The following is a 10,437-nucleotide window of genomic DNA, read 5'->3' on the forward strand; positions in this document are numbered from 1 at the left end:
TTCCCATCTTTGAAAAACTTCTATGGGGACAAAGATGAGGATGGGGAGCAAGGCGGAGTTCGGGGACATAGACGGGGAGTATGCTCGGCGCCTCATTGTCATCCCTAGAAATATTGAATTACTTAAAATTTTAAAAGGAGGAGATTAGTTTAAATATAGAATTCATTTTTTTAAATATTATGTTATCTAAAGAAGTTTTACATTTCTAGAAGAGCTTTTAATTTCATTTTCGCTCCTCTAATATGATATACTAGATTGATTTTGAAAAACATGAAATATAATTTTTACCTCTAATAATCAGCACATATAATAAGAAATTATTCTATGAGAATATACTTATCATTTTCCTTTCTAAAAATCAAAACAAACATAACATTTTAATTCTTGACATATAGCATTCTAATTCTCGCATTATTTGTCTAAGGTTATGTGATATAACTTGAAATAATTGCCTCTTAAATGTTCGTTATGTGCATTATATTCCTTCTTTAAAAAAAACAGAAACTGTGACGTATTTTGGTCATATCAATTAATTTAAAAATAGAAAAATAATCAAATTAGGCACTTGAAGTTTAAAAGTTACAATTAAATACTTGAACTTAGTAAACCTGTGTAATCAAATCTTATTTACAAGTAACATGTTGGTTACGGGTAAAAAGACAATGTCATAACATATTTTACTATTTTTTAAATTGGTCAAAATATTATTGTTCGCCAAGTGATGGTGGCAACCACGACCACCAAATTGCCTTCTTCCTTGATCTGAAGAAAATGACCGGCCGGTCACCTTTTTCTTCCTCGATTTGAAGAAGGCGACTGGCCTATCGCCTTCTTCTTTTGTTTGAAGAATGGGACTTTAAACGGATGACAACCTACAAATTACATTTATTATATATTTATTTTAATTTTTTTTTTAAATTTTCATATATAACTTGACAAATAAGCTGCCACCTTAGAAACTATCAATTATTATATGAGAATAACTAATCGTTGGATCTAAATGCACCAAAATAATAAATTGGTGTGTTTAATTATAATTTTTAAAAGTTCAGTGAACTAATTATTTTTTCATATAAACTTTATGGGTTTATTTGACTTTTTCCCCTTTAAAAATTAAAAAGCGAAGAAGAGGAAGAAAGTAATACTTAATATGAGAACGTATATTTTGTATTACGTTATCCTGAATAGAATACAAGATGTTTAATATATATATAGAGATGCTTGCAAAAAATATATATATAGAGATTACAATTAGAGACATAACACAACTGGGACTGTAGGGTCCTAACACTCCCCCTCAATAGCTTGTCTCGAAGAAATGCAAACCGCAGAGCAAGTAGAGGTTTAGTGAAGATATTAACTGGTTGATCCTTGGTTGAAATAAAGTTTACCACTAGTTCACCGGAAGCAAACTTGTCACGAACAAAGTGATAATCAATCTCAACATGTTTGGTCCTTGCATGGAAGACCAGGTTGGCACACAGGTAAGTTGCACCTAAATTATCACACCAAAATCGTGGAGTAGGCAAATGAGAGACCTTGAGCTCACGTAATAATGACACAATCCATGTTACCTTAGCTGAAACATCACCCAATGCTTTTTTTTTTTTGAGTACCACCCAATGCTTTGTATTCAGCCTCTGTTGAAGAACGAGCAACCGTGCACTGTTTGCGGCACACTCACGAAACTAGGTTCGAAACTAATAAGAGTGCAAAATCACTTGTGGACTTCTGATCCTCCAAACAACCAGCCTAGTTTGAATCAGTAAAGGCATGTAAATCACAGGATTCACCTTTCCAGAGCCGCAAACCAAAATCCAATGTCCCTTGCACGTACCATAAAACATGTTTGAGCTGAACCTAGTGAGCCACCGTAGGCAAATGCATGTGCCAACACAACTAGTTAACCGCATAAGAGAGATCCAAGCGAGTGACTGTAAGATACTAAAGAGCCCCAACCAAACTCCTTTACTTAGTTGGGTAATCAAACTGCTCAATCGACACATCGACCAGGCGAATAACAAAAACTGGTGTCGCTAATAGCTTACACTCTATCATGCTTGCACGCTTCAGGATGTCACACATGTAACGCCACTGAGACAGAACCAGACCATCATCACTTACAATAGTCTCAATACCAAGGAAAACCCAAATCTCGAATCTTAAACGCAATAGATAACTTAGCCAAAAGAGATTCAATCAAAGATCGATCATTGCCCATCACAAGAATATCATCCACATAAACAAGAAGATACACCTTCACACTCGCTCGAGAGAAAATAAATAGGGAAATGTCCGTCTTAAAGGGTTGAAAACCAACAAAGACTAAAAAAGTATGCAACTGAGTAAACCAAGTCCGCGAAGCCTGTTTCAAGCCATACAAAGCAAAGAGTAGCCATTTAAGAAAGCATTATGAACATCCAATTGCCTAGTCACCTAGTTCGACGAAATAGCCAAAGCCAAGAGTAGTCATATAGTAGTAGGTTTCACCACTAGACTAAAGGTCTCAAAAAATTCCTGATCAGCAACCTGGTTGAACCCCTTAGGCACTTATAACTTGTCCTTATGACGCTCTATAGAACCGTCGATCAGCCTTTATCTTGGTACGAAACACCCACGTGCAGCCAACAACATCCATGTCAACCAGTAAGGAACCAGCCGCTAGGTATTATTATGTAGCAGCGCATTAAATTCCAAATTCATAGCCTCACGCCACTCTGGATACCGAACAGCCTGAAAATAACACGTAGGATCACGAGAATGAACCTAAGCCACAAGACCGACAGTGGGAGCATCAGGAGTTGCGCCTCTCGTCATATGCCGTAATACCATTGGATGAGTGTGAGTACCCAGCTGACACTACGAGCCCGTCCTCCAAGAGGTACGCCTACTAGGAGCAGGGGTAGAAACAACAGGAGCTAACGAGACCGAAGCAGGGATTGAAGAACCACCAAAAGTAGGGCATAAAGACCCAGGCAAAGGAACAATAGCTCACGGGTTAGACACTGACTACGACAACATAGGCCTCGACAAAACACCCTGTCTAGAGAAGGGAAAAATAGATTCATCAAAGCGCACATGTATGCAACATTTTGTTCTATGGCGGTGACAACGTTCAACGCACTCATTTTGTTCATGAGTATAAACACAACACTAGCGGTGAACAATGCCAAGTTGCAAGAAAACATTATGTAACTTCTTATACTCACTCCCAAGATCGGACTGAATAAACTTAATTTTAATGGAAAAAGCACGTTCAACGATAAGACAGAAATGATCAAACGCATTATATAAATTAGATTTAAGACGAAGGGGATAAAACCAAGTATAGCGAGAGAAATCATCCACAAAAATCACAAAGTAACGATAACCATTAGATGATAAACTAGGGGCAAGACCCCAAATATTTGTATACACTAGGTCTAAAACTTGAGAACTAGAAGTAGCAACACGAGGTAATGGGAAACGAGACGCATTGCCTAACTAACAAGGTCCACACAAAGACACTAAACTATCATTTTTAGAAGTACTAACTAGACAACTGTGAAGAACTTGACTCAAAACACAACAATGCGGATGACCAAGATGCTTATGCCAGACCAAAGGAAATGCACGAACAAAAACCAATGCAGCAGGAGACGAACCAGGAACATGCAGCGTGTATAGAACCCTCCCCCCCCTTCCCCCCCCCCCCCATTCCCGGTTCCCCGAAGCAGAATTTCCTTGGTAACGAGGTCTTTCACAACAAAATAAGACAAGTGAAACTCAAAGAAAACACGATTATTAGTAACAAACTGTTGAATCAATAGTAAAGACGTAGAAAGACCAGGAACATATAACACATCAGACATACGAAAAGAACGAGAGGGGGTACACAGGGAAGTTTGACTAACACAAGAAATAGGTAAACCAATACCGCTACCGACACGCAATGTGTCATTGCCATGATACTCCTCAAGCATAGATAAGATCGAAATATCAAGGGTCACATGATTGGTTGCACCAGTATCCGGAAGCCACTGACGAGAATCAAACATAGCAATAATAAACCCATTTTGCACCACAATATTAGCATGTGGAATTGGAGTATAATGGAGTATAATTATAGATTGGAAACCCGTCTTGCACCACAATAAACATAGCAATAATAAACACATCGGCTGAAACAATTCAAAGCCATATGACCAAAGCCTGAGCATATTTAGCAGAAATAGATTGGCGACCACCACGCTCAAAATCGTTGAGACCCCAACCTCCACGCTAGCGCCTGCGGCCACCATGTTGTGATAAGAATCGACGGATGATCCCAGGCAGCCAAATAATCCGAGAGAATAGGCAAAGACACTGGCATCCCATGCATAGCGAGCGACAACGCCATCGCCCGAAACTCCGACCACAAGCCTCAAAACACATACATATTTTGTTTATATAACGAGACCAGACGACCAGAAACGATGAGCTCTTCAACGAGTACCTGTGCTCGTCCCAAATATTTAGAGATGGACGCATCTCCCTGTCGAAGATCCTGAAACTGCCCAAGCAGCCAAAGCGCCCTAGCTCGTGTCGACAAACGAAGGGCTTGTTCCACTGCCTGTCAAACCTGTTGGGAAGTCGTTCTGCAACAGCCAAATACATAACCTCCTCCGAAAGCGACGAAATTAACATGGAAAGAATGGATTGTCTTGTTGGACCCAAACTGCGTACGCCGGATTTAGGATGTGAACTGGCACCACATCACCAGACGATGCTGGTAACATCGCCGGTGGACAGGGGTATGAGTCGTCAACGTATCAAAGTAAATTCTTGCCCTTGAGAAATGGCACAAGCTGAGTACGCTAAAAGAAGTAGTTTTGCGAAGTTAATTTAATTGACACAAAATGGTGCGCCGTAGACAAGAAAATAGAGGCATACGGTGGCAGAAGAGAAGCAATATATGGTTTCCAACACCATGCGCTTGGAACTAGTCAAGGTATCATGGACCTCCTGGGCCAATGACAACATGAACGAAAACCTAACCTGATAAGATGAAAGCATATACTCTGTATTACGTTATCCTAAATAGAATACAATATGTTTAATATATATAGAGATTACAATTAGAGACATAACACAACTTGGACTGTGGAGTCCTAACATTTAAGCTCTATTTTACATGCCTATCTAAAATTTGAAAATTTGGCTAAAATCTTAAAGTTAGAAGCAAGAAAATGGAACTTGGAAACTATAAAACTAGGGGTAGAAGTATTTGATAAAATTAATATTCAAAAATTTAATAATAATAATAATAATTAGACATGTATTAATGGCAATTTGAATATATATATATATATATATATATATATATATATATATATATAAAAACTAATATCAGTGTTACATCTGTAAAAAAAAAAAAAAAAAAAAAATTGTACGGTTCTAATGAATTTTCTTTTTAAAAAAATGTGGTATTTTTTGTAATTATTGTTAATGCCAATTTTACGGTTCAACATAACTTTTTAACACAATCCAATGCACTTCTCATGATTATCTAGAAATACACGTTATATTGTATAAAAAAAAATGCACTCCATAATATTAAAAAGGGGACTCTATTGTATTAAAAATTGCACTTTGTATGATGCAAATGTGCAATGTACTTAGAATTTGGATTTTAGAACTTATGACTTTGCCTTTTGGTTTTACGTTTCATTTAGGGATTCACTTTTTTCTTCTTAGGGTTTATCATTTACAATTTCAGTTTAAAATTTAATTTATCTATTGATATTTTTCAAAGTTTTCTAGAAATGCATTGTCTATTGTATAAAAGTGCACTATATAATGTTAACTAAAGTTACACATTAAAGTTGACGATAATTACAATAATGCCGCCGCGTTGTTTTTAATTTGTTCTGATCCATTCGATTTTATAGATGTAAAGTGGACATTGGTTATTAGTTTTCTCCTGGTGACATGTTTTGACTTTTCATGGGAGTGCGACCCTAAGGTTCTCATTTGAACCTCTATATATATATATATATATATATATATATATATATATATATATATATATATATAGGATCACGTTCCGGTGACAACTACGCGCCCAGGAGAGAACTGACAATGCTTCGTAGCGCGCCACATGTCTACATGTCCGGCAGACGTAGTTGCACCTAACATTATAACTAGGTGCACCTAGGTTGCACCCAGGTGCATAAATAAAACAAGGTAAATTACTTGTATTTGTAAGTGAAACTATGTGCACTTATAACACAATTACTTGCATCAAAGTTCGAGTTATATAAATGGAGGCTGCAGCCGGTAATGTAGGGTTCGAATCTCATTAAAAATATGTATGGAAAAAATACCTAAAAATATTGAAAGGTATTAATTAGATTCTTATGGACACATAAAGATTATGATTTAATCAGTGAACTGATTGTGATTTACCTTCCTAGTGACTTTGTACTTTGCGCGGAACTGGCCGACTGGGGAAGAGAATGCCACACATTCTTTGTGTTACTGTCCCTTTACATTGCGTGTCAATCTGGTTCATATGAAAGCTGCCTGTTGTTAAGATGGGTAAAGACATGATGGCGACACTATTTCACATGCCATATCCGTATTTAGTTTGTCTTCTATCCTCTAATAGAATTTTGCAGGTACACAACACAGAAGATTCAGCAAAAACAAGCAATGCGATCAATTATTTAGATTATAGTCTCACTCTCAAAATGATTTCTACTTTCATATCATCAAATTTATAATTTTTTCCACTAATTTTCTACATTCTTGCAATACTATCTCACATTCAATAATGGTATCACCTCCACATCATTTGTAATATAATACCAAAATAATAATACTAAATAAATAAATACAAAAAAATAAAAAAGTAGAAAATGTTGCCAGCAGTGGCTTGAAAGCTTTCAAGTCATATAAGATTAATAAAAATTTAAAATAAAAAATAAAATTCTTCATAAGCTTGCAAGTGCTAAACTTGCAGGGATAAAAGCAACCTTATATATGTAAAATTAAGTTTGATGACCCTCTTTACAAATTTTAATTTGAAAAAAAAATCAAAATTACTTTACAAGATCTTAAAATTAAAATGTCAAAACCAGGTTATTGGCTCAAAACCTCAAATTAAGTCTGTAAATAGTTTGGATTATGTAAATTTAATTTGGTAAAATAAAAAAACTCAAATATCATTAATTATGTCATAAAGTTTGCTTTGTTAATAATTGTAGGGTGCATGGTTCGAATCTTACCAATAACAAAAAAATGAAAGTATGAATTTGGTTTCGTTGTGGGTACTTAGTGTATAAGCATTCATAGATTGATTAGAACACCATCTATGCTTAGATTAGTTAGATAGAATAATTGAAATCGAATACAAGGCAGCCATTTTGATTCAAGCGTTCAAATGAAAAAAGAAAAATACATAAACTATCTGAGAGAAAATTCTTCAAGAGAGATGATCTACTGAGAGAAGATATGATTAAAATTGAAGCTTTTGAAGAACTTGTGTATGGAATACACAGTTAGGCATTAACACCATTAGTAGTCAAGAAGATGCGGTGAGTGAAACCTCAAAGAATAGGTTGAGGGAGATCAAGGTTGTTAATTCGACAATCCTGGAAGTGCTTGAATAGAGACTGGGTTCTACGACTAAGGGGTGTATTACTTGGTAAATTGGTCTTACCTTTGGTTGTTCAAACTCGAGTACTTAGTAGATTGGGTTTTCACTATTGGTGGGCCCCCAAATGTAGGAGAGGTATATCACTCCGAGCTGGGTAAACAAATCACTTGTGTTCATTTAATTTCAACTGCGATTATCATCACTATTTAAGATATTGCCTAAGCAGTCAAATAAATGAACTAAGCACAAGTTGTTCAAATAAAAAATCTAAACTACATGCTTATCTCAATCCGTTAAGTGCTTACAACAAATGCACACTCACAGCGAGCCTGTAGTCCAATTGCAACACATCATGCATTTTACCTCCTTCACTAGTCTCTAGGGTATGACGGTGAGGGCCTGAAGGGCCCTTAAATTTGACGCTCAAACCTATCATTTTCAAGACAACTAAACTACTAGAAAAAGTTTATTATGGACTTTTAGGTACATATATAATAAGAGAAAATTCTAATTTTAGTCATTAACTATTGTGGTATTGTCACATTTAGTCAAACTCTTTTAATTTGTCACATTACATCGTTAATTTTCATTTGTTTTTGGTCACAATTAGTCTTTCGTTTTAAAATTTTGTTATCCATAATTTAATAAATATGACTAACATGTAATTTAATCATTCAATTAAAAAATTTACAAGAAGGGAGAGAATTACAAATTGGACATGATAATAAAATTATATGTTAACCTTTTTTTTTATTAAGCAGTGAAATGACAATGATAGGGAATACACCCCAGCATACATACCCTATTGCTCTCGGAATCTAGTCAGATACGAATCACCTCAACACGAGGATTAGTTCCCAATTCGAGTTAACCTAAAACACAGTATCAGACCCACCCAACCTACAAATAGACCCCAATGGCTTAATAAACCTATATCTTAATTTTCTCGTGCTCGGTCATGACCTTAAAGACAACGGTAGTGCTCAAACCGACCCCGATAGTGAATTGCTAATTAGATATATTCTTACACGTGCACGCTTCTCCTTAGTCGTCGGCCGCCGAGTACATGGAGCACACGTGGCGCACATGCTGGCCTCGTGGCATGTGTCCCCTCGAATCCCCTATAAATACTCCATTAAATGCTTGTGAGGCCGGGAGACTTTTGGCGAATTTCATGCCACAATACCACTAGGCTTGAGAACCTCCAACCCCAGGGTTATCACTCCCGTGCTCATCTAAATTTTAAATGTAGAAGTGATTAATATTGTGGCAATCAAATAAAAGTCAATGATATATCGAAGCAATTTTTTTTTCAAAAAAAAAAAAAAGAAAGACTAAATATGATAATGCCACAATAGTGGAAAACTAAAGTGAAATTTACTATATATAATAATTTCAGTAGTGTAAAATCACCTGCTCAACCACAATTTATATAGGAGTTGAAGGATCTAAATAGCTTTTAATCATGACATTAAAACTTCTATATAACTTCTATAACAGCTTACCATTACATGAGAATTTAATTCTGTAATTCAAAATTGGAGTCGACCCGAGTGGTAAACCATTCGGCCAAACTCAAGCCACCCGAATGGTTAGCTCGCAACCCACTACTACAACTAGCCGAGCTACTTGAATGCTAAGCTTTACAACTCGGACAGTGATTCTGTGTTTCGGACGATATTTGTGCCCACGGGTGCCGGAATACACAAGTCAAGCCTTTTTAGGCTCATTTCTGGATTTGATTTGCACCCCCTATGGACGAGAGAGAGCATCTATGTTATACAATTCAATATGCCTTAAAAAGTCTAGTGGTGCAAACTCACTTCCCAAACCAATGTGGGACAAAAGCTGCTTTAAACAAGTGGGTCGAAGCTCGTGGACTGGCCCGCGAGCCAAGCCTGATGGATCTCAGCGCTGCACTATGCTTATTTCCTAGGGGGTCACCCATCCCATGACTGCCGGAAGTCAAGCACGCTTAACCATAGAGTTCTTTGCCTATCTAGTTGTCATATCCTACTTAAAACCAATTGGTGATAGGTAGGTGGACATTAACCATTTAACCACATCCCTCCATAGTAAGCCACAGCGCCACGTCTCGAATCGAGCAGGGGCTGAACTCGGCCAACCCTGCCGACGCCCAACAAAGCCCTATTAAAAAAACTTATATATGTAATTATATATGTTACACAACAAGGCAGCATATTGGCTTGCTGTGCAACATCGTGTGTGTGTGTATATATATATATATATATATATATATATATATATATATATATATATATATACACACACACATACATACATATACATACACACACATGCACACATTAATATTTTTTAAAAAATATAAGTTTGAACATAAAAAATTAATATTATTTATAGACTTTAGACTTTAAAGTTGGATTGTAAACTTGCAATGTTAGTATATATATATAAACCCTGCAGGGCCCGCGAACCCGCGTTAGGCGGGCTAGGGTCGCATGAACCCTAGCCCGCTGGCATAACGGACTAGTCCGTAACAACATGCCAAAAGTTAGGCCCTCGGTGGGTGGACCGATCGTTTTGACAATACTAGTATATACTATATAGCATGGTTGCAGTAGGCGCTATGCACTAGTCGGGCGGTAGACTAGCACCTAGGCAGCGACCTATAAAAACAAAAAAATAATTCATGTGTGTGGGTGTATATCATATATATATATATATATATATATGTATGTATATATATCTTATTTCTCTTATATAAATAAATAAATTTAAATATATATAAATATAATAATAAAATTAACAAGGTCGACTCGCTCGAGTTAACTCGGCTA

The sequence above is a fragment of the Ipomoea triloba genome, chromosome 6 (assembly GCF_003576645.1).
Source record: "Ipomoea triloba cultivar NCNSP0323 chromosome 6, ASM357664v1".
NCBI classification, from domain to species: Eukaryota; Viridiplantae; Streptophyta; class Magnoliopsida; order Solanales; family Convolvulaceae; genus Ipomoea; species Ipomoea triloba.